Genomic DNA, 25,943 nt, shown 5'->3' on the forward strand with positions numbered 1-25,943 from the left:
TCTCAAAAGCTCATCAAAAAACGAAAAAGCGGCACACCACATTGAAGGCACAAAAATCACACAAGAGTCTACAATAATATGCCACCGGAGTGCTGCCGAGAAGAGGCACAGTAGAAATGTCGACACAACCAATAACCACCGACACCCGATGACAACGCCTCCAAGAAGGTAGCGATGCCATGCGCCGCCGACGCGTCTGCCCAAACGGACAAAATTTTCACCTGGAGTGTCAGAGAGGAGGGAAGGGACCAAGGCGTGCCCCAAGAGAAACATGACACCTGCAGGCATTGCCACCGTCGACGTGGAGGCTATAACCTTTCACCGCCCCTACACACCACACCAGGAGCAGGCCAAAGACCCACCCCAACGTAAACCAACATGACATGTCAGGAACTCCAGATGCAGATCAGGACTAGACCATCACTGCACACCTCGCCATCCACATGGTCGAAGCATGCCGCCAATACCTGCCTCAATGATGCTCGTCAGGGAACCAATTGTGAACCTCACCATCAAGGGTCACCGCCCCAGCATCCATTGGCTTCGCCCCCGCCCTCATACCAGGCCGGCAACCACCGGCAACCGAAGGAATGGGTTTAAAGGTGCCTTCCTTCCCACCCCTATAGAACACCCAAGCTCGTGCAGACCCAAGCATGGTTAGATTTGGATACTACCGCCCTCACCCTGCTCCGTTTGAGCAAGGGCCAACCATCCAATGGCTCACAACCACCACACGAGAGGATTGCGAGATTCTGCGGCCTGTCTGGCAGCGGATCTAACCACGACCCACACAATTCTTGTAGGGTTTGGATGGGAACAGAATTCAGACCGTCGCATGGATGGAAAGTGAAGGAGAGGACCACAACGCTACTGTTGGCCGAGTCGGCCCCTCGAGCTCGCCCACCGCCAGCCAACATCCACCACCCCCGTCGACCGACATCAATAGTGTCGACAGATAGTCGCACTATCGCTGGAGGCCTTGCCAGACCCACACGATTTGGCTGCCTCACTCCACCTGATGCATTGTGTCGATGAGGGGAACACCCCCTCCCCCCCCCTCCACGCCAGTGCGGCACATGCTTCACCCGGCGGTTCCCTGCGGTGACGATGAGGGTAGAGAGAAGGGGCTGGCAGCGCAAGATTTACCATAGCTCTCGCGGGAGTAGGAACGACTTTTTTGCAAAGTTGCTAAGGGGGGAGATTGACATTTACTATCCCTTCCAATTAATGCAAACTTAGCACAATTGCCTTGTAATTAATCACTGGTTATACTAGATAGATATATTTTAAAATACTATATTATTGTAGGGAAACACTTCCTGTTAGAAGTCTGGTATCATGAATGCTCTAAATGTTAATGAGTCATCATCAGAGAGATATTTGGGGATGCGGGGAACAACAAAAATGGTGCATTTAAATTCCTGAAGGATAGAGTGTGGAACAAAGTGAAGGGATGGACACTAGTGCAGAACCGGGCAATAGCACTGGTTCGTAAGGCCCTTTAGTGCCCGGCACTAAAGTGTGGGCACTAAAGGCCCCCCCCCCTTTAGTACCGGTTCAGCACGAACCGGTACTAAAGGGAAACCACGTGGCACGAGCCAGCTCCAGGGGCCTGGAGCCCTTTAGTACCGGTTGGTAAGACCAACCGGTACTATAAGGTTTGGGGGGGTTTTAGTTTTATGATTTTTTTTTATTTAATTTTGTGTTTCCATTTTAATTCTTTTTCGTTTGCTGGTATTTTACGATACTACACATTGTACACGTTATGCATATATATATATATATATATATATATATATATATATATATATATATATATAGAATTTCTAGTAGAACCAATCATGCATATATATATCATCAATGTCTCACAAACCATCATATTAATTAATTCACACATACACACATGTATAGCTATATACAATTTCTCCTACATATGCATGTTGCCTTCGGAGCCAGTGGCATTAGCCTAATTGGTGCCTTCGGAGCACGATGACAATTGGAAGTGGTTTTCATGGGGGCGGTAGCGGGTAATAGTATTCTCCCTTCGGATTTATGACCTGGTCGAGCAAAAATCCCGCTATTTCCTCTTGAAGTGCTTCTACGCGCTCCGTTTCTAGGAGCTTCGCCCGCACCTCTCTGAACTGTTAAGAAGGAGATCAATATGCATGTGTATTAGTTGTGTGACTAGATATCGATAATGGTGTAAAAATTGTGAATAGTGTTTTGACAAGCGTACCCATTCCTGTCTTTGAGATCTGCTCCTTTCGGACGCCATCATGCGAATGTTCTCGCAAACGCAGAATGCACACAGATCAGTCCCCTGCGCCTGCTTCAGGGCCTTTACGAGAATGGAATTTGATCAGATAATAATTAATCAAGCATGATAATAAAGAGATGGCAGCTAGCTAGCTAGCTAGTACTACTTAATTACTTACTTTGGGTCTTCCCCATTTAAGCTTTTCTTTCCATTCGCCTTCCATGACGCTGATGAACCTTGCCCAAGCCGTACCCGCCGACAAAGAAAATGAATAAAGGGGTTATTAAATAGTTCATATCATGAAATGACGAACTAAATAGGCCGAGATATATAGTTAATAATGATTGAAATTACCTGTTGACTATCCCAAACAAGATGTTATAGTCAGTTTTTTCTTTGAGTAGTGAGTCCAGTATTTCAACTGTTCCGGCGTCAACTTTAATGATACACAAGACCCAGTGAAATCTGCATGCACACACGTTTACATGTCTTAATTAAGCGGGCATATGTAAGCAAAAACATGTAGCTAGCTAGTAGGAAAAAACAGAGAATTTGTAGTACAAGACAGTGTGACTCACTGGAAGTTGTAAGGAAGTAGTATATCTTCATTGTATTTGAGGCGCTTCAAGAACTCTAGCATGCTGTCCTCTACGGCCTTTTAATGACGTGCATCTATTTTCCATGTGTATTTATTAACGGTGTTTGGGTCAATGAACCCAATGCCATAGCGTCCACCTTTTCTCATTTCATACATCTTCATCCTGCATATAATACCACAGAAAAGAATATAGTGAGGATAATTACAGGTAATGATTGATCAAAAGGATCACTACAACTAGCTTGAGACTTAAATTACAGAAAGAAATCACTTACAGACAATAGCAACTGATGATAGATTTGTCGAGTGCGTCTTGATTGTATAACTGAAACAGTTCAGAATACTCAACGGACACAGCTTTCTCATGGTAGTAATGCCCCTCCTTGACATTCACCATGAGGGACAATCGATCGGAAATCTTGGTAATGTTCATGTACCATTGATGCAATTCATACATTCTCGTTGGGAGGTTCTTGACCTTGTCTGGCTCGACCAAAGGTTGGCCCCGAACATATTTCCGTTTTATTTCATCCTCTTTAAGAACAGGCATGGGCTCGATCTCGAGGAGTTATCCAACAGTGATTTTGAGAACTTCAGCCTGCATTATATGGTCCTCCGTTATTACCATATTGCCCACCTCAGGAACGTAAACTGTTTGCCCACAATAATATTGGGAGCGCGTACTGTCACGTGTTGTTGGCACAACAAGCGAGGGGATCGATTGCGCCGCCTGTTCTCCCAGCTGGGGAATGGTTTTCCCGCATTTTTTGACAGCTACTTCTTGTTTGCTCGATCCCGAGCTCGCCTCCTTACGTAGACGTGCTCGATTTAACTTCCTGATGTGGCGCTCATAGTCTGTGTCAACAGGCTTGGGAGCTGGTGGTTGAGCCATACGAATGAAGTGGTCAATCGTTTCCTTAGGCACTTTCTCCCTTGGCGGCGTTGGCGGTTTCAGTGCAAAATGGGCTTCCACCTCGGACTTCGATATAGCTGCGATTTCCACCTCGGACCTGTCATAAGCCCTTTGCGGAAGAGGCGTGAGGCTTGGACCATATTTATATCGCTTGCCTCCGCCTGTACTTCCTGTACTACCTCGACTCGTACCGCTATGCACCATAGCTGCGGGGTGTCTCTTCTGCGATTGCTGAGGCGGCGGAGACGGCTGACGGGGCTGAGTTGGACGAGGAGGAGTGGCCGCTTGAAGCTGTGCCGAACTTGGAGGAGGAGTGGCCTGAGGTTGTGCCGGACTTGGAGGAGGAGTGGACGTCTGATGTTATGGCGGACTTGGAGGAGGAGGAGTGGCCTGACACTTTGCCGGACTTGGAGGAGGAGTGGCCTGACACTTTGCCGGACTTGGTGGACTTGTAGGAGCTGGAGACTGCTGACTCAGTGGCGGACTTCGACGAGGAGTCGGCTGACGCGGTGTCGGTGGCCTTCGAAAGATGATGCAATCCTTTTTCCATAGGATGATACGATGGTTGGCATCTCCGAGAAAGCGCTCGTCGTCACCTCTAGGAAAGTCAAGCTCTAGCTCCGAATATGGGTCCACCACCTCATCAACCAAGACACGAGCATAGCCCACTGGAATCGGGTTGCAATGGAAGGTTGCCTCGGGGGGATTTGTAAAAGCAACGGCGTCCGCCACCTTCATGGATATGTTCTTCATTTTGACGTGTAGCTCGTAGCTAGTGTTCTCCGTGATGTCATCCACGGGGTATCTACCCAGCATTGCGTCGTCCGGGGCGGAACCCACGCTGCTTCTCGGCATGGATGGGGCGGTGCTATCCAATGCTGGATCATTCGCTAGCTGCTGCAGCTGTTGAGACCCCCTTTGTTGGGTAAGTGAGTCGATCTGCTCCTGCTGCCACTGGAATTTGACTACCAATTCCGCTTGACTTGCTTCTAGGCCTTGAAGGCGTTCATAGTCCCGCTTCCTCTGCTCCTCCTCCATCTTCCTCTTGTTCTCCTCCGCAATCTTCTTTCTCGCACGGGTTCTGTAGTCGGTGTTCCAGTCTGAAAACCCCTCATACCACGGAATAGCGCCCTTGCCTCGTGTTCTTCCCGGGTGTTCAGGATTTCCCAGGGCACGCGTAAGCTCGTCGTTCTCTCTGTTGGGCTGGAACACCCCCGATCGTGCCTCTTCTACTGCAACAAGTATCGCATCGTCGGCTCCCTTCAGACTTGCCCTCGTCGAAACATTGCCTGTCTTCGGGTCCAACTCCCCCCCATGCGCATAGAACCAAGTCCTGACCCTGGGGGGCCAGCTCTTAGTAACCGGAGTGGCACCTGCATCCTCCTTCTCTTTCTCAGACTTATCCCACTTAGGCATTGCCACCGCATAGCCACCTGGCCCCAGCTTATGGAACTTATCCTTTTTTTGGCATTCTTCTTGTTTATTCTTGACCGTTCCTTAGCTAATTCCGAATCCTTGAATTTCACGAAATCGTCCCAATGAGCACATTGGTTCTCTAGTCTTCCCTCGAATACTGGAGTCTTCCTTCCTCCCTTGACGTACTTGTCCCATTCACGATTCTTGTGGTTCTTGAATGGAACCGCCATCTTCCTAAGAGCAGCGTCCTTGACTTTCTGCACATCTGCTTCTGTGAAATGATCTGGTAGGTTGAAATGTTCCATGAGAGTATCCCAAAGTAGATCTTTTTGATTCTTGTCGACAAAAGTAACATCTGGACATGGAGCAGCATCCTCTTTGCCTTTTTGTCTTTTGTCTTTTGCTGGCTCTCTCCATTCTTGAAGGGAGATCGGGAGTTGGTCCTTCACAAGAACTCCGCACTGACGAATGAACTTGTCCGCAATCTTCTTAGGCGCTAATGGTTCGCCATTAGGTCTGACTGCCTCGATATTGTACTTTACGCCCTCCTTCAACTTTTTGTTCGGGCCTCGTTTCGTCCTTTTGCCTGAAGATTTGCTCGATCCGGATGGCTGAAAGAACAAAGATCGATTCGTTAATATATCTTCAAGTCATTTAAAACATGTGATGATCACCAGATACCTGCTTATATAAATATATATACCTCGCCGGTCTTTGTTGTTTCAGGATCAACATGTTCTTCGTCATCGTCATAATCGTAGTTCACGACTTCATCAATTCGATCGTCGCGATCGAATATCATATCACCCTCTCCAGTGTTGTTTAGAAATTCGGAGCCGTCATAATCTTCTTCATTTTGATCATCATCTGGCCCGCGTATCATATCGAACATGGTCTGTTCTCCCTCTTTGTCGGTATTGTCTGCCATAACTTTTATTTAACTAATTCAAAAGAAATATAAAACAATTTAGTATTCAAATTACATTTGTCTCGAATAATAGATATAATCTCGAATACTTCGTCTAGAATAATAGATATAATCTCAAATACATCGTCTCGAATAATATATAATATTGAATAGTACATCACTGGCTAGCTAATTAAAGATCGAATACTACAGAAGAATCTAGGACACTCGCGGTTCCTGCGGCGCGGGTGGTGGACACCCAAAGAGAAGGAACCCTCACAGGATCATAGCTGAAGTGAGATCCCCGAAGATACTGTGAGGTATTGGAGAACCTGCCGCCCTCTAACGCAACCATGTAGCGATGGACGTGCTCGTCCTCCTCCCTGACACGGCGACGTACCACCTCCGGCGGGGCCGGGTCCCTCCGCACCGAAACTGGCCCACGCGAACGCCAACAAACGAGATCAGGGTCGACGACGGGACCCGGGGCTGGGTTCCTCATCAAGCGGCGTGCCCCTCCAGGCAGCACCTCCCAGTGCTAGCCCGGCGGAGCCCAGTCCCGGACATGGGTCGGCTGGACGTCGTCGCGGACGGGTCGACGGCGAGGATACGGGCTGGGCATCGTCGAGAACAAATACTAGCTATATGCCCGCAAAAAGTAATATTTTTTAATGATTGGATTTTGATAACTAAAATTTCTAACATTTCTACTATTTCAAAAATCTATATACTATTTCATACTAATTAAGCATCTAACACTAAAAACAGAAAACACAACTTCTATACATCCATTAAAAAACTGAAAAACAACATTATATAAAAAATTTCCATACTAATTAAACACTAATTATATACTAATAATAATAATCTAAATTATATACTAATTAAACATAAAAAATTTCCATACTAATTAAACACTAATTTCCATATAAATTTTTTTGATAACTAAAACAATAATAATCTAAATAATCTAAACTAATTAAACATACAAAATACGTTTATACTAATATATACATGCATTAATTCATACATATATGTGTGTGTGTGTGTTCCATATAAATTTTTTTGATAACTAAAACGACAATAATCTAAATAATCTGAATTATATACTAATTCATGCTTGTGTGTGTGTATGTGTGTGTGTGTGTTTTGATAACTAAAACAATAATAATCTAAATAATCTAAATTATATACTAATTTATGCACTTGTGTGTGTGTGTGTGTGTGCTCGGGGCCGGAAGGGGCGACGCCCATGGTGGCCGCCGGGGGCAAGGGAGAGAGGTTAAAGGGGGAGAGCTCACAGCGGGGCGACGGCGAGGCGACGGCGGCGACGGTGACGGGGGCGGCGACGGAGACGAGGGCGGCGACGGGGATGGGGCGGGACCGGGGCAGCGACGGAGACGACGGCGGCGACGGGGACGGGGGCGGCCACGGAGACGAGGGCGGCGACGGGGACGGGGGCGGCGACGGCGACGGAGACGACGGAAGAAACAGAGGATGAATGAAAATTTCGTAAGTCGAGTATATATAGAAGGCACCTTTAGTACCGGTTGGAGCCACCAACCGGTACTAAAGGCCTGTTTTGGCCAAGCCAAGCGGCGGGAAGTGACCCCCTTTAGTAACGGGTGGTGGCAGAAACCGGTACTAAAGGACCCCCCTTTAGTACCGGTTTGTGCCACGACCCGGTACTAAAGGGGTCGCGCTGCCACCCCAAAGTTTAGTCCCACCTCACCGGGCGAAGGGCAGCCGCACTGGTTTATAAACCCAGCCACGGCTACCACTTCGAACTCCTCTATATAGCTAGCAGGCTTGTGGGCCTAAACTCTGCGCGCTGCCCTGTGAGTCTGCTGGGCCTTTAAGGCATGTAATTACACACCTGTGACCTATCAGGCCCACAGGACAGCGCCCCAATTTTTTTTATAGTTTTTTTCTTTTCTGCTTTATTTTCTTCTATTTATTTTTGCGCAGTTTTTTGTATAGTTTTTTCTTTTCTGTTATATTTATTTTCTTCTATTTATTTGTGAGTAGTTTTTCATCTAGTTTGCCAAAATTCAACATTTTCAGAGTTCATTTTGTAGTGATTTTCAATTTCACGGTCATTTTGTAAACGATTGAAAAATAGCAAAAAAAAATTCTTTTCTGCTTTATTTTTTCTTCTATTTATTTCTGAGTAGTTTTTTCTTTTCTGCTATATTTATTTTCTTCTATTTATTTTTGAGTAGTTTTTTTATATAGTTTTTTCTTTTCAGCTATAGTTTTTCTTTCTTTTCTGCTATTTTTTCTGTTAGTGCCCGTAGTTTTCAAATTTGAATAGTTTAAATTTTGAATTATTTGAAATTAGTGTGAATTTGTTTGCACATAAAATTTCTTCGCGTTTCAAATGCCAAAACACATAACTACCCTAACTATTACAGAGATTCCCCTCTCGGTGCGAAACACAGAAGAAAGTGATGATAGCTAGTGAAGCCGATCACATCCCAGATCTTTGGATGTGAAACTTTTTCTTCGCGTGTGTCCCTTTGCGCCGTAACCATGGAAAATCTTCATCATTTAACGGGATGCTCGGGTCAATATTCACTGTGAATGGAGCAATTTCATCAAACTTTTCATAATCTTCTGACTTGTCTGTCTTGTCATCCACTCCCACGATGTTTCTCTTCCCAGAAAGAACTATGTGCCGCTTTGGCTCATCGTACGATGCATTCGCTTCCTTATCTTTTCTTTTTCTTGGCTTGGTAGACATGTCCTTCACATAGAAAACCTGTGCCACATCATTGGCTAGGACGAATGGTTCGTCTGCATACGCAAGATTGTTGAGATCCACTGTTGTCATTCCGTACTGCGGGTCTTCCGTTACCCCGCCTCGTGTCATATTGATCCATTTGCACCGAAACAAAGGGACCTTTAAACCACGTCAATAGTCAAGTTCCCATATGTCCTGTATATAACCATAATATGTTTCCTTCCCCGTCTTGGTTTCTGCATCAAAGCGGACACCACTGTTTTGGTTGGTGCTCTTCTTATCTTGGGCGATCGTGTAAAATGTATTACCATTTATCTCGTACCCTTTGAAAGTCATTATATTCGAAGATGGTAACTGGGACAGCAAGTACAGGTCATCTTCAATAGAGGTGTCATGCATGGTATGTGTCTGCAACCAGCTGGCGAAACTCCTGGTTTGTTCACGTGTAATCCAGTCATCAGACCGCTCCGGGTGTTTGGAGCGTAGCAAATTCTTGTGTTCATCCATATATGGAGCCACCAAGGCGGAATTCTGTAGAACTATTTAGTATGCTTCAGTGAGAGAATGTCCGTCCATACATATTATTTGTTCCCCTCCTAGCGTGCCTTTTCCATCCAGTCTGCCCTTATGCCGCGATTCAGGAACACCAATCGGCTTAAGGTCAGGAATAAAGTCAATACAATACTCAACGACCTCCTCATTTTGATGGTCCTTGGAGATGCTTCCTTCTGGCCTAGCACGGTTATGAACATATTTCTTTAAGACTCCCATGAACCTCTCAAAGGGGAACATATTGTGTAGAAATACAGGACCCAAAACGTTAATCTCTTCGCATAGGTGAACTAGGACGTGCGCCATGATGTTGAAGAAGGATGGTGGGAACACCAACTCGAAACTGACAAGACATTGCACCAAATCATTCTGTAACCTTGGTATAATTTCTGGATCGATTACCTTCTGAGAGATTGCATTGAGAAATGCACATAGCTTCACAATGGCTAATCGAACGTTTTCCGGTAGAAGCCCCCTCAATGCAACCGGAAGCAGTTGCGTCATAATCACGTGGCATTCCTGAGACTTTAGGTTCTGGAACTTTTTCTCTGCCATGTTTATTATTCCTTTTATATTCCACGAGAAGCCAGACGGTACCTTAATACTGAGCAGGCATTCAAAGAAGATTTCCTTCTCTTCTTTGGTAAGAGCGTAGCTTGCATGACCCTGATGTATGATGTCTTCTCCGTGCATACGTTGCTGGTCCTCCCGTGCCTCAGGTGTATCTTTTGTTTTCCCATACACGCCCAAGAAGCCAAGAAGGGTCACGCAAAGATTCTTCGTCACGTGCATCACGTCGATTGCGAAGCGGACCTCTAGGTCTTTCCAATATGGCAGGTCCCAAAATATAGATTTCTTCTTCCACATGGGTGCGCGTCCGTCAGCGTCCTTTGGAACAGGTTGTCCGCCAGGACCCTTTCCAAATATCACCTTCAAATCCTTGACCATATCATGTACATCAGCACCAGTACGGTGGCGAGGCTTCGTCCGGTGATCCGCCTCACCTTTGAAATGCTTGCCTTTCTTTCTTACGGGATGCCTGCTCGGAAGAAATCGACGATGTCCCAGGTACACATTCTTCTTACAACTATTCAAATATATACTGTCGATATCATCCAAATAGTGCGTGCGTCCGTGGTATCCCTTGTTTGTCTGTCCTGAAAGGTTACTGAGAGCAGGCCAATTATTGATGGTCACGAACAGCAATGCCTTTAGGTCAAATTCTTCCTGTTTGTGCTCATCCCATGCACGTACACCTATTCCATTCCACAGTTGTAAGAGTTCTTCAACTAAGGCCTTAGGTACACATCAATGTCGTTGCCGGGTTGTTTAGGGCCTTGGATGAGCACTGGCATCATAATGAACTTCCGCTTCATGCACAACCAAGGAGGAAGGTTATACAAACATAGAGTCACAGGCCAGGTGCTATGGTTGCTGCTCTGCTCCCCAAAAGGATTAATGCCATCTGGCTTAGACCAAACCATACGTTCCTTGCGTCATCTCCAAACTCCTTCCCGTACTTTCTTTCGATTTTTCTCCACTGCGACCCGTCAGCGGGTACTCTCAACTTTCCGTCTTTCTTACGGTCTTCTCTGTGCCATCGCATCGCCTTGGCATGCTCTTTGTTTTGGAACAAACGTTTCAACCGTGGTATTATAGGAGAATACCACATCACCTTGGCAGGAATCTTCTTCCTGGGGCGCTCGCCCTCGACATCACCATGCTCATCGCGGCTGATCTTATAGCGCAATGCACCACATGCCGGGCAAGCGTTCAAATCCTCGTACTCACCGCGGTAGAGGATGCAATCATTAGGGCATGCATGTATCTTCTGCACCTCTAACCCTAGAGGGCAGACAACCTTCTTTGCTTCGTACGTACTCTCGGGCAATTCGTTGTCCTTTGGAAGCATATCCTTTATCATTACCAGCAACTTTCCAAATCCCTTGTCAGATACACCATTCTCTGCCTTCCATTGCAGCAATTCCAGTGTGGTGCCCAGCTTTTTCTTGTCACCTACGCAATTCGGGTACAACAATTTTTTTGTGATCCTCTAACATGCGCTGCAACTTCTTCTTCTCCAAATCACTTGCGCAGTTTCCCTTTGCATCGGCAATGGCCCGACCTAGATCATCAACGGGCTCATCTGATGCCTCTTCATCAGCTTCTTCCCGCATTGCCGGCTCAGCTTCTTCCCGCATTACCGGCTCAGCTTCTTCCCCCATTGTTGTATCATCGTATTCAGGGAACCCATGGCCAGGATAGCTGTCGTCGTCCTCTTCTTCTTCATTGTCTTCCATCATAACCCCTCTTTCTCCGTGCTTGGTCCAAACATTATAATGGGGCATGAAACCGGACTCAAACAGGTGGACGTGAATGGTTCTTGACATAGAGTAATTGCGATCATTCTTACAGCCAGCACATGGACAAGGCATAAAACCATCCGCCCGCTTGTTTGCCTCAGCCGCAAGCAGAAAAGTATGCACGGCCTCAACGAACTGGGGAGAGCATCGGTCATCGTACATCCATTGCCGGCTCATCTTCATTACACAACACCGAATAGACATAAAGTTCATACAACACTTAAATGCAACAAACAAATAACTCTCTAGCTAAAGCATTTAAATGCAACAACAAATGCGATCAAGATCGCAACTAAGGTAACAATTGATCCAACAGCATAATGATACCAAGCCTCACTATCGATGGCATATTTTCTAATCTTTCTATTCTTCAAGCGCATTTTCTCCATCTTGATCTTGTGATCATCGACGACATCGGCAACATGCAACTCCAATTCCATCTTCTCCCCCTCAATTCTTTTCAATTTTTCTTTCAAGTAGTCGTTTTCTCTTTCAACTAAATTTAACCTCTCGACAATAGGGTCGGTTGGAATTTCCGGTTCACATACCTCCTAGATAAAAATATCTATGTCAACTTGATGGGCATAATTATTTGTCATAAACACGAAATGCAACAAATAGTTTTAAAAGAGAATATACCACATCCGAATCATAACAAGGACGAGGGCCGACGGGGACGGAAATCAAAACCATGGCACTATGTATAACAAACAACGTACAGGTGATAATTATTATACGAGTAACTATATATCCAAATCACACAAACATCATTTTTTTAATATAAAATTTCATGAACAAGAGGCTCACCACAAGGTGGTGCCGGCGACGGGACGGTGCGGGCGATCGACGGTGGTTACGACGGAGATTTAGAAGGCACTAAGTAAACCACACCTACATATGCAAACTAAGTGTTATTTTGACCTCAAATTGCATATAAATCAAATACTACCACATATAATTCCTCCCAAATTACTAAAACCCACAATTAATCACTATATAAACCAATGCAAGAGCTAATCTAGCAATGAGACATGAAAGGACAAAGTTGCTAACCTTGGTGATCATTTGAATGGATGAGGGCCTGCAAATCTTGACAAATTTGGGGCAAATTTTGTGATGAACTCGAGAGGAAGAAGGGAAGAACAAAAGAGAGGGAGAGGGGAAAGGGGGAAGAACAGAGTGCGGGTGGACGAAGGATTTATATAGGACGACCTTTAGTACCGGTTCGTGCCACGAACCGGTACTAAAGGTGCTGGGAGGGCCCCACTCTGACAACATCCTGCCACCACTCTCATTAGTACCGGTTCGTGGCACGAACCGGTGCTAAAGGTTTGCCACGAACCGGTACTAAAGAGCTCCTCCCGGCTAGCCGTTGGAACCGGCACTAATGGACACATTAGTGCCAGTTCTGTTACAAACCGGGACTAATGTGTCTCACATTTGACCCTTTTTCTACTAGTGGGATGTCCAAAATTTTGTGTGTAGGAGGCAAAGAAGTCTTAATAAAGTCAATAACTCAAGCGGTCTCCATTTTTTCAATGTCATGTTTTAAACTTCCATGTGGTTTATGTCAGCACCGAAATTCGTTGATTTGGAAATTTTGGAGGGGAAGCAAAGAGGGTCAAAGAAAGCCTAGCTTGGTTTCTTGGAGTATTTTCGCATGTCATGATTGCTTTAGATTGCAAGGGTGTTGTCCATGATATCAAGCAAGGCAAAGAAGGGTCAAAGAAAGTCTAGCTTGGTTTCTTGGAGTATTTTCTTATGTCACGGTAAAGCACTGGACGATTAAAGTTTTTTGAAACAGCCGACCTCTGACTTGGTACTCCCTCCGATATGTAGTGCGCCTAAGTTTTTGAGCAAAATTCCGATATGTAGTGCGTATTAACAGCGGAAGGCTCCTTTGGACGAAAATGACCCTCCACCTTATCCCTTTCCTCCCGAAACGAGCGCTCTTCCTTCCCTTTTCCTTCGAACCAGCCGAACACCAAACCCCCAATCTTCCCGTCGTACGCAGCCATTCGTCTCCAAAAGAAAATCAGGCGGAGAGATAGGTGGTTGAGGCGGCGCTGCCGTGGCGGTCAGTACTTAGCTGTGTGATGGATAGAGGAGGTGAGAGGGAGAGGAGGAGGCAGGTTGTGCTGCTGTCGGAGAAGGCGCCGGCGGCCAAGATGGCCGAGAATCGACCAACGGCGCTGGGAATTAGTGGAGATGGAGGTGGGTCGAAGTCGTTCCACGTGCACGGCCGCCAGATGGACATCCTCGTCGGCATGACCACGCCCGGTGTTACTGCGTCCATGGCCGATGGCGGGCGCGCAGGAGATCCGGAATCAACGAGCGGCAGCGGAAACCTCGTGTCTGATCTTGAATCGGCATGACCACACCCGACGTCCCTGCCCTGCTTCTCGTGTCCATGGCTGACTTGTTCGCGTCCACCGCCGGCGGCCGGCGTCACCGCGTCCGTGCCCACCTTCTCCGCGTCCGCCACTAGTAGGCAGCGACCACCACGTCCGTGCCCGCCTTCTCCGCGTCCGCCACCGGCAGCCGACGACCACCGCGTACAGCTTACCCGTGTCCACCGACGGTATCCAGCATCTCTGCTTCCGCGTACAACTTCACCGCCGGTGGCCAGGGTCTCCACGTCCAGCTTCGCCGTGTGCGGCTTCGTCATGCTCGCGCTGGAGAGTAGCGTCGGCAACGCTAAAGATGGACGGAGTACTAGTACTAGTTGGACCTGAACGTGGGATAGAAACGGAGCGGGGGCTTTCTGGTCCAAAATTTAATGCCAGCACACTCATTGGTATGTGGGCGCAAGACTATGCGCAGTACATATCGGAACGGAGGGAGTAGTTATCAGAGAAATAAATATTTGGTAGTTTTTTGAAACCTTAGGCTGTAAAGTAGTAGTTTTATGCTATTTACTCTGAAACCACCGAGCCAGATGCAAAGAGATGGTTTTTTCGTTGATGGATGTCGTCCCGTCTGCCGAGTTTACATAGGTACTGATTACATTATGGACTATTTGTCAGACATGTACATGGGCACGAGCATCTGATGTCACGAACTGCTAACAAAGGTACTTATAGTGTTGTTTGCAGAGACTCGTCAGGCATGTACCTGGGCTCGTCAGCCGTCAGACGCTCTAGGATAACGGACCCGGCCGGCGACACTCGAGGCGCTAACCTGTCGTGAGGCTTTAGCTTTGGCCACTGATCTGTTATTTTTGCATGTCATCATTGCTTTAGATTGCAAGGGCGTTGTCCATGACATCAAGCAAGGCAAAGGAGGAGCTTATGCAAGCATTGTGAAGGAGATCAGAGCAACTTCGCAACAGTAGCAGCAATGCACCTTTATCTTCGAAAGTTGTGATTCTAATATATATCGAGGCACATAATCTTGATAAACACACTTCTGGTTTGGATGTTGGGTGCTATTTGTGGCTTCTCAATCCACCAGACTTACATTGTATCCCCATGAACATTATTGAGTAATAAAAATAAGTGTGTTTGGACTAAAAAATATTCATTTGCGTTTTTTGCAGGGTCTTCTTTGTTTTCTTTTTATGGTTTTCCTTTCTTGCTTTTCCTTTTCTTTTTGGATTTTTTATTTATATTTTACGCACTTTCTTTTTTAGTGAAATACCCATATTTCTTTTTTTAAATCCATTAAAGATTTTAAAACTCACAAACATTTTTGTGGATATTTATAAAAATTGGTTACATTTTCTCACTTTGGGAATATATTTAAAGTTCACAAAAAACAATTAAATTCATGAGAAAAAAATACAATTTCATGAACATTATTTTAATTTACAATATTTTTTTCATATCTATGATCATTTCATAAATTCATGAACATTTAAAAAAATGTGAACACCTTTTTAATTCAGAAACAATTTTCAGAATTGGAACGAACATTATTTTGAATATAGGTTTTTTCTAATATATTTTGAGCATCACACGTGGTACGAAAATACTAGTCGGTGTGTTTCCAATAAGGCAATAACAAACTGTGTGTATGGCTAGCTCATCATATGATTGCTAGTATACAACCGTGTGCGATTGTTGCAAAAATTGCGCTCTCTCCCTTGCAAAAATAAATAAATTGCGCTCTCTAGGGGTGACCCCGAAGATAAGAACGACGGTTTGCTTGAGTGTGCGGTCACCAAATTTACAGGGGAGCTGCAGGGGAGCCCTGTCGTCTCACTGATTTCCTCATGCTAAGTAGTAGGGCGGATCATGGCTAGCGTATCACATTTTGCTCAGTTCAGTTGACATGAACAACAGAACATTGATCTCACCCGCAAAAAAAGAAAAGAAAAAAAGAACATTGATCTGCCCCCATCACGGATCTCCTCGGATCTACAAGAACTAGGCTAAGACCCAAAAAAAATCCCTTGTCCCGTGGTTGGCAATGCCATGTGAGTGCTCATGTTTCAACTTCAATCCAAGGATATTGATTGATGTAACCAGGTGGTGTCCCGTGCACAAGGTGCCAACCGGGAAGAGATGGATGCGATCGATCAGGGGTGTACGTAGGACAACAAGTCTTTACTTACGCAGTCCTCGGGTGATCTCGCCTCTCCATCGGTGGGGAGAAGTTGCAGGCCAGGGTGAGCTTCCGCCGGCTTATTTTCAGAAAGGAAAGGAAAGACTACTCGTCGGAAAGAAAAATAGACGTCGATCGCGACGACAAGTGCCTCGCAGGGTCTCCCACACGGCTCTGGCTTCTAGAAGTCTTGAAAAATAGGCAATAGCGCCCACTCCATCCATTTTGAAGAATCGATTCTTAACTGAATAGAGTAATTGTAACTATATGGATACATACCCCAAAAGATAGAACTTTTACGACTACTTCATAAATAAATAAATACAATAAGAAACCTACAGTTGTAAGTATAAATTACTGCTATGGAACAGGAGAGCTGAGCTCATATGGTTAATGAGGTGACTGTAATCTAATCAGTGATCTCATCTAAAGTTGCCTAGCAGATACAATAATGGAAGGCGCTAGGCATCAGACTACTGGTATTTGCTACCTATCAGACTAGTCAGTGCCATCGGTTTGGAAGCATGTCCATCGTCCGATCCTCTAGCAGATCTCCCTGCGTGAGTAAGTTTGCAGAATTTGGCATTAATTAGGATTAATTCTTTCATAGTTTTTCCTAATAACTTCTTCCCAAATCAAGGGATGACTAATTAAGCTATTTTATTTGTTTCCATTTGTGACGACCAGTGCTTCCTAAACAAGTTCGTTGCTTCTCCCAAAAATATTGCTTGTGGTATGAACCGGGATCTTTGCTTCCTAAACAGGATCGTTGCTTCCCAAAGAAAAAATTGCTTGGGGCGCACCAGGATCGTTGCTTCCTAAATTTTTCTTTGCTTCCTATAAACAGGATCGTTGCTTCCCAAAGAAAAAAATTGCTTGCTAGACACCGGGATCGTTGGTTCCTAAATTTTTCTTCCTAAAACCTAAAATGTGCGCGCGCACTATCTAGAGAGAACGGGCGACTGCTTCCTGGCCGCTCGATCGCGTCGTGATCGAGCCGTGCGAGCGCCAGGTGTCGCCTGGTCGGGAGGCCACCCATGCGCGGTTGTGTCGTTATCCGAACGAGAGGGACCCACATGTAAGTGTGTAGAGGAGATCGTGGGCGGCGGTTTCGAAACGCGAGTCGTTCTGTCCCTCATTTCCTCCGCTCTCCGTGGCATTCCAGCTCCACTCCCCCTTTTCGCTCTCGCTCTCGCCCCGCAACTGCGGCGGAATCGCTCCGCGGCTCTCAAATCGCCGGCGGATTCTTTGCTGGACCGTGGGGAGGGAGGAGGGGGTTTGCTGCTGGTCCTCGCCGGCGTTGTAGGTACCTACTACTGCCCTCCCTTTCTCTGTCTCGTCGCCGGGGGTCTAGGTCGTCTCGAGGTCGTCGGTGGCGGAAATGGCGGGCTGGGATTCCTAGGGTTCCTATGGCGTCAACTGCCTCGTATGGTCGATTTGGTGTAGACGTGTCGTGTGTGCTTCCGTTGGACTCTCCTGTCCGTGGATTTGTGCGGCAGCAAGGGACAGTGGCGGTGGGGATTCATGGTGGGAGGGTGTGTTGGTGTCGGTGGAGTGGTTGTTGGGATTTGCGGTCGACGCAGACGTCTGCGGAGGCCTTCCGTTGTTGAAAGGATCGATATAGTTGACTAGAGAGGGGGTGAATAGGCAACTAACAATTTTTAGCTTTTCTTTACCAAATTAAACTTTGCATCTAAGTAAGTTGTCTAGGTATGCAACTAGGTGAGCAACCTATATGATGCAACAACAAGGAGCACACAAGCAAGCAAAGTATATAACACAATATAGCTTGCACAAGTAAAGGTCAGAGATAACTAAACGTGGAACCGATGGAAACGAGGATGTGTTACCGAAGTTCCTTCCTTTTGAGGGGAAGTGCGTCTCCGTTAGAGCGGTGTGGAGGCACAATGATCCCCAAGAAGCCACTAGGGCCACCGTATTCTCCTCACGCCCTCACATAATGCGAGATGCCGTGATTCCACTATTGGTGCCCTTGGAGGCAGCGACCGAACCTTTACAAACAAGGTTGGGGCAATCTCCACAACTTAATTGGAGGCTCCCAACGACACCATGAAGCTTCACCACAATGGACTATGGCTCCGCGGTGACCTCAACCGTCTAGGGTGCTCAAACACCCAAGAGTAACAAGATCCACAAGTGATTAGTGGGGGGAATCAAATTTCTCTTGGTGGAAGTGTAGATCGGGGCCTTCTCAACCAATCCCTAGAGAATCAACAAGTTTGATTGGCTAGGGAGAGAGATCGAGCGAAAATGAAGCTTAGAGCATCAATGGAGCTTGGGGATGGAAGAGGTAGTCAACTTGGAGAAGAAGACACCCCTTTTATAGTGGAAGAACAAATCTAACTGTTATCCACCAACTCAGCCTGCGATGCGCGGTACTACCGCACGGGCTTGCGGTACTACCGCTGGCTCGGCAGGGGCCAGGACTAGACCTGTTGTGCAGAGATAGGGAGCGGTAGAACCGCTGGCTCGGTACTACCGCGCCCCCTTACGGTAGTACCGCAAGGCAGGGATAGTCAAGCCAGAGAAGGCATGGATATAAAAAATTACATCCGTGACTACTTCCGCTCAGTTTAGGTCTATGCAAAAATCCAACATGGTGCCACCGCAAGCTCAGCACGGTACTACTGTCTAGGGCGCGAAAGTAGAAATTATGTCCGCCCCTACTTTCGTTCATGCCGCTGCTCCTGGACAGGGCTTGCGGTACTACCGCGTCGGGGCGCGATACTACCGCGTTGGGCGCAGATGTAAAAATTTACATCTGCCCCGACTACTGCTCGGGCAGGAGCACCTGAGTTGAAGCCTATGGTACTACTGCTCCCAAGGAGCGGTACTACCGTGAGCACTCATGGTACTACCGCGCAGGAAGCCGGTACTACCGCAAGGACGTGTAGTAGTATCGCTCTGGGAGCAGTACTACCGCCTGCCTCGGTACAACAACATTTAGGAGTCCTTCATTTTGTCTGGACATGGAAAGACGGAGGATGCTCCAAAGATCCAGAGGAAAGGGGGTGCAAAAGGAACAAATGTGTACGTGAGGTTCCACCCAAACCTTTCCAACACAGACCCTCTCTTAATAGTACGGCTTTCCTACGACTCAAATCCACCGAAAAGAAACATAGAGAAACGCCATCTTCAATCGTCTTCGAGGGGCACCAAATCTTCTTGTGTTTAGACATGATATCTGAAAAACTCAATGCACGCGATTAGTCCGCAAAAGCATTGTCATCAATCACCAAACTACTAAGGGATAAATATTCCCTTACAATCTCCCCCTTTTTGGTGGATTGATGACAATACGGGATTTGCACAAAGGGATAAAAGGAAGCGATGACAAACCCACTATCTATAAAATATAGACGGGCTCCCCTAGATGTGTGCACTCTAGATATGCTTTGGACTGCACGACACACATACTAGGATCAACACTCCCCCTATATTTTATAGACAAGACATCACTTGCAACAAAATAAATAACACTAAGTAAGAAGGCAAGATAACTAGAGTGAGCATAACGAGAAGGGCACAAGATAGCATAGGCTCACGAATAACTTAAGCAACTAAGACAATAAGATAGAGTGCATATGTCTTACACCATATATGATAGATAACTTGGTCTTACAAGCACAAACCAAACCAAAGAAAATGAAAGCAACCGAGGTTCAACAGACCGAATGCAAAGCGACAAGGCTAAACACATGACACAAGACACGTAAATCCTACACTCTCTCCTCCTTTGGCATGGAGACACCAAAAAGGCAGAGAAGACACCTACGACACAGGTGGTAGCTCAGGTTAAAAGGACTCCTCGTCGGACTCGGCAGCGGGAATAGGCTCCTCCTCTGACTCCGTCCACTGAAAGCCCTGCTTGGCTATCCAGGCAGCCTCTAGAGTGATGACTTCCTTTGAGCCACTGATGATATCCTCGCCAAAGGTCCTCAATATCTTCTTATCACACTAGCAACTCTTCTTGGAGTCAACATGGGCCTTGTAATGCCCCTTGGTTTGCATGCAGAACAACTTCTTCATCTTGGTCTTCAGCTTCTTAGCCCAAGAGGGCTTAGTAGAGGGAGGAATGTATCCATCAGAACTGTCCTCATCAGCTTCCTCCTCCTCGATCTCATCCTCATCCACATGCATCCTGGCAGCCTCGACCTCAGTAGTGGTGGTGGTGTTAGCCCATTGGCTCTTGACACAGAGCTTGATGGGCTCATGACGAATCCAGCCGGGAGCCTCGAACTCATCATCGGGATAGAGCTTCTCCCTGGTCTTGGAGATCAAGTGGAACAGATAAGGTCCATAGATGGGCACCTTACGGTTGAACACCGCAAACTGTAGCTCGCACCACATGATATGCGAGACATCAAGTGGTTGCGTCTGAGAATGACGCGCCTCCTCACACATGAGCATCATATCCACAAGATAGGCATGCACCTTGTCCTTGTCACCGATGCGCCGAAAGAGGGTGTTGCGGAAGAGCCGATGCATGATGTCAAGAAAGGAGTTCAGCACCCACACCTTCTTCTTACTGGGAAGTGTCTTCTCAACAAAGTAGGGTAGCACCTTATTCTTGTTAGCTGACTCAGGATTGGCGTGAGGGCAAACTCCAACTGGCATGTCGAGCCCCTCATCAGGAACCTGAAGCAAATCCATGAAGTCCTTCCACTTAGCAGTCAGTTGCTTCCCATTGGTCATCTAGGTCATGGTCCGTGCCTCATCAAAATGGAAATGGACCGAAGCGAAGAACTGAGCTACAATCTCGGGGTCAAAATCCTTGTGAAAGGTTAGCATTGATACGTCTCCAACGTATCTATAATTTATGAAGCATTCATGCTATTTTATTATCTGTTTTGAAGGATTACGGGCTTTATTATACACTTTTATATTACTTTTGGGACTAACCTATTAATTGGAGGCCCAACCCATATTACTGTTTTATTGCCTGTTTCAGTATTTCGAAGAAAAGGAATATCAAACGGAGTCCAAACGGAATGAAACCTTCGGCAGCGTGATTTTTGGAAAGATTATGATCCAGGAGACTTGGAGTGCAAGCCGGGGGGTCATCGAGGAAGCCACAAGACAGGGGGGCGCGCCCACCCCCTGGGTGCGCCCTACCCTCTCGTGGGCCCCTCGAGGCTCCCCCGACCGACTTCTTTCGCCTATATAAGCCTACGTACCCTAAAAACATCGAATATCAAGATAGATCGGGAGTTCCACCCCCGCAAGCCTTTGTAGCCACCAAAAACCTCTCGGGAGCCCGTTCCGGCACCCTGCCGGAGGGGGAACCCATCACCGGTGGCCATCTTCATCATCCCGGCGCTCTCCATGACGAGGAGGGAGTAGTTCACCCTCGGGGCTGAGGGTATGTACCAGTAGCTATGTGTTTGATCTCTCTCTCTCTCGTGTTCTCTCTCGTGTTCCCTCTATGGCACGATCTTGATGTATCCCGAGCTTTGCTATTGTAGTTGGATCTTATGATGTTTCTCCCCCTCTACTCTCTTGTGATGAATTGAGTTTTCCTCTTGAAGTTATCTTATCGGATTGAGTCTTTAATGATTTGAGAACACTTGATGTATGTCTTGCCGTGCTTATCTGTGGTAACAATGGGATATCATGTGCCACTTGATGTATGTTTTGGTGACCAACTTGCGGGTTCCACCCATGAACCTATGCATAGGGGTTGGCACACATTTTCGTCTTGATTCTCCGGTAGAAACTTTGGGGCACTCTTTGAAGTACTTTGTGTTGGTTGAATAGATGAATCTGAGATTGTGTGATGCATATCGTATAATCATGCCCACGGATACTTGAGGTGACAATGGAGTATCTAGGTGACATTAGGGTTTTGGTTGATTTGTGTCTTAAGGTGTTATTCTACTATGAACTCTATGATAGATTGAGCGGAAAGAATAGCTTCATGTTATTTTACTACGAACTCTTGAATAGATAGAACAAAAAGGATAACTTTGAGATGGCTTCGTACCCTACCATAATCTCTTCGTTTGTTCTCCGCTATTAGTGTCTTTGGAGTGACTCTTTGTTGCATGTTGAGGGATTGTTATATGATCTATCTATGTTATTATTGTTGAGAGAACTTGCACTAGTGAAAGTATGAACCTCAGGCCTTGTTTCCTACCATTGCAATACCGTTTACGCTCACTTTTATCGCTAGTTACCTTGCTGTTTTTATAATTTTCAGATTACAAATACCTTTATCTACCATCCATATTGCACTTGTATCACCATCTCTTTGCCGAACTAGTGCACCTATACAATTTACCATTGTATTGGGTGTGTTGGGGACACAAGAGACTCTTTGTTATTTGGTTGCAGGGTTGTTTGAGAGAGACCATCTTCATCCTACGCCTCCTACGGATTGATAAACTTTAGGTCGTCCACTTGAGGGAAATTTGCTACTGTCCTACAAACCTATGCACTTGCAGGCCCAACAACATCTACAAGAAGAAGGTTGTGTAGTAGACATCAAGCTCTTTTCTGGCGCCGTTGCCGGGGATGTGAGTGCTTGAAGGTATATCTTTAGATCTTGCAATCGAGTCTTTTAGTTTCTTGTTTATCACTAGTTTAGTCTATAAAAGAAAACTACAAAAAAATGGAACTGAGTTTGTCTCATATGCTTCATCTTTTTAATATCTTTCGTGAGAATCATGGTAAGGAAAATTGTGCTCAAGTGCTAGAAGAAGAATCTATAAAATGTTTGTCACTAAATCTTTGAATGATGAGCATGATTGCAATGTTGTTAGTATGAACTCTTTGAATATCCATAGTACTAATGATGATTGCACTAGTCATGATGAAAATATCTCTTATGAGCATGTCAACTTTTGTGGAGTGCATGTTTGCATGAACACACCGAATAGAGAAGATATATATTGCAAGAGGCATACGCATTTAGAAACTAAATTGTTGCAAGAAAAGTTAAATGTAAGTGCTGAACATTTACATTTCCTTTGCCGTACTTGTGAACTATGCAATGAACGTGGTCATCTACATCTCCTATGCAAATTATTTCATGATCGAATCGTGTCCAAAAATTGTGATGATTTGATTTCCATTGCACATTATAATGAACTTAGTCTACTTTTGGGTTATGAAGAATTGAAACATTTAACTAAGGATCTTCCAAAATTTAATCTTGAGCATTTCCTTGATATTGATCTAGAGAAGATTTATAAGTATTGTATGGTGAATTGCATTGAAAATCCTTATATTGCCAATTACCTAAAGAAAATAAAGCAAATAGAAGATTATGAGAATACTAATGAAATGGAAGAGACTTCCCAATCTCCTCCTATTATTTCTTATGATGATTCAGGTAACGAGGGGGAGATTTCTATTCAACCAATCCCATCAATAAAGAAGGTTGAACCCACACCTAATGTGAAGAAGAAAAGGAAGAGAAGGAGCAACAAAGGTAAAAAGGTATCCCTCTCAAATGATATTGCTCCTACTACTCATTGTGATGACGATAATTGCTATACTATTGGTGCTATCCATACTATTAATGATGAGAATGATTATGCTTATGATATGAAAAGGCCCAAGCTTGGGGATGCTATGTTTGATGAGGATGACATACTTGAGAATATATTTGCTGGAATTAATGTTTGTCTCAAGCTTGGGGATGCTATGTTTAATGAAGATGATATTTTTAGCCTCCCAAGTTTTGATATGCAAAGTTGTTATGATGATAGCATGCCTTGTACCTATGATGCTTATATTGATGAAAGTGGGTTTGTAAGAGTGTCAACTTTAGGAAGTAGTGATCCCACTATTTTGGAGGATGTTTAATCTTATTGTGATGAATACGAGAGTGGATTTGGAAGAGTGTCAACTTTATTTAGTGATTCCACTATGTTGGGAGAGGTTTCAATCGATTATGATGACAACGAAGTTGCTACTTATGATGATTATTGTGATGAAACATATGCTATAAAAAGTAGTGATGATTATATTTATAAAACTTGTCATGATTATGATTACCCTTTCTCTGAACATTACTCTTTTAATGTGGAAACAATTTATAGTATTCAAGTCTCTTATGATACTTCCACCATTCTGAATAAGAAGAATTTTGCTTATGTGGAGAGTAATAAATTTTCTATGCTATGTTTGTAGATCATGAAAAGTGTCGGATTTAGGGTTCCGGCAGACCCTCTAGGTTCGAACACTGGGGTGCGCGTGGAGATTTCGCCCTCTACCTACCTGCACCTCGCCGCCTCGCTAGGATCTAAGCTATGAAAGGAACAACACAAGAGACATAGAGTTTTATACTAGTTCGGGCCACCATTGTGGTGTAATACTCTACTCTAGTTTGTGGTGTGGTGGATTGCCTCTTGGGCTGATGATGAACAATACAAGGAAGAACAGCCTCGCGAGGGTCTATTCTTGGCTGATGCGATGAACTGCTTGGGGGAGTTCAGTCGCTCTTTCTGCTGGTTTCCCGATCATGCCTTGTGGGTGGCTAGTCCTATTTATAGGCAGAGGCCTTGGGCCTCTTCCCAAATATTGAGCGGGAAGGGCGCCAACAATTGGCCATTTTGAAAGGGAACATCTAGCACACTTATCCTGACTAAAGTTGGTCCTCGCCTGTCAAAGGCTCTGGTGGTGACGCCGGCTTGGGCTCCACAATGACTTCCTTCCTGCCATTGCAATGGTCTTGGTCTTGTTGCACCGAAACGGATGCCTTTGCTTGATGCTCTCGCCTGCGCTTGCTCCCTTTGCACCAAAGAGGAAAGGAGGACACTACGCGGGCTGGCGCTCGCCTGGCGCCCTTGGTCGTCATGGCTTGCGTCATGGGCACCTCGTGAGGTACCCCGCCTTGATCTCTCCGCCTCCTCGCGAGCCAGCCTGACGAGGCCGTGCCTGAGGAAGCTTCCTGTCGTCCACCCCGCAAGGCTTGGCCCCTCGCGTGGGTCTTGAGCTCATGCTGATGAAATGGGCCGTGCTTGGCTGCCCCTTGAGCCACGCCGTAGGCCGCAGGCAGGCAAGTCTGGGGATCCCCGTTCCTAGAACACCGACAGTAGCCCCCAGGCCCAAGGCGCGCCCGGACTTGGCTTAGCAGAGAAGCGAAGGGGCAAGTGCGAAGCGCCGCGGGCCCTAACAGCCTGCAGCCTCGGGCGCCGCGTGGCAGTTGGTTGTTCGTGGGCGGCCCTGCTTCCCAACTATGCCTCGGCGACTGCACGAATTGACAAGTCCCTGCATGCAAAGCGGGTCATGATTACCTGCGATCGTGGAGGCCGGCGGTTGGCCTCCTCCGGCTATAAGTACGAAACGGCGCGTGCCCTTCCAGTCCATCTCTTCTTGCTTCTACTTCTTCTCCGCCCTTGCTCCACCTTGCGGCAATGGCTCCGATCCACCGGTTCTCCGCGGAAGAGAAGGGAAAGGCCCCCCGAGAGGGTCCCCACCCGCTTCCGCCAAAGAAACGGCTAGCCCTATGCTGTCGAGGTGAGGGCGCCTGGCAGGAGGTGTCGAGGCCTTGGTGCGAGCGGCCGCCGCTAGGGTTCCCGCTGCCCTTGTATGCCCACCTTGAGGGCCCTGCAGGAGTTGATGTCGAGCGCCATGGACGACGCCACCGTCGACGCCGGCGGGTCACGGCGGTGCGCGTTGT

Source organism: Triticum dicoccoides, chromosome 7B (assembly GCF_002162155.2).
Source record: "Triticum dicoccoides isolate Atlit2015 ecotype Zavitan chromosome 7B, WEW_v2.0, whole genome shotgun sequence".
Lineage (NCBI taxonomy): Eukaryota > Viridiplantae > Streptophyta > Magnoliopsida > Poales > Poaceae > Triticum > Triticum dicoccoides.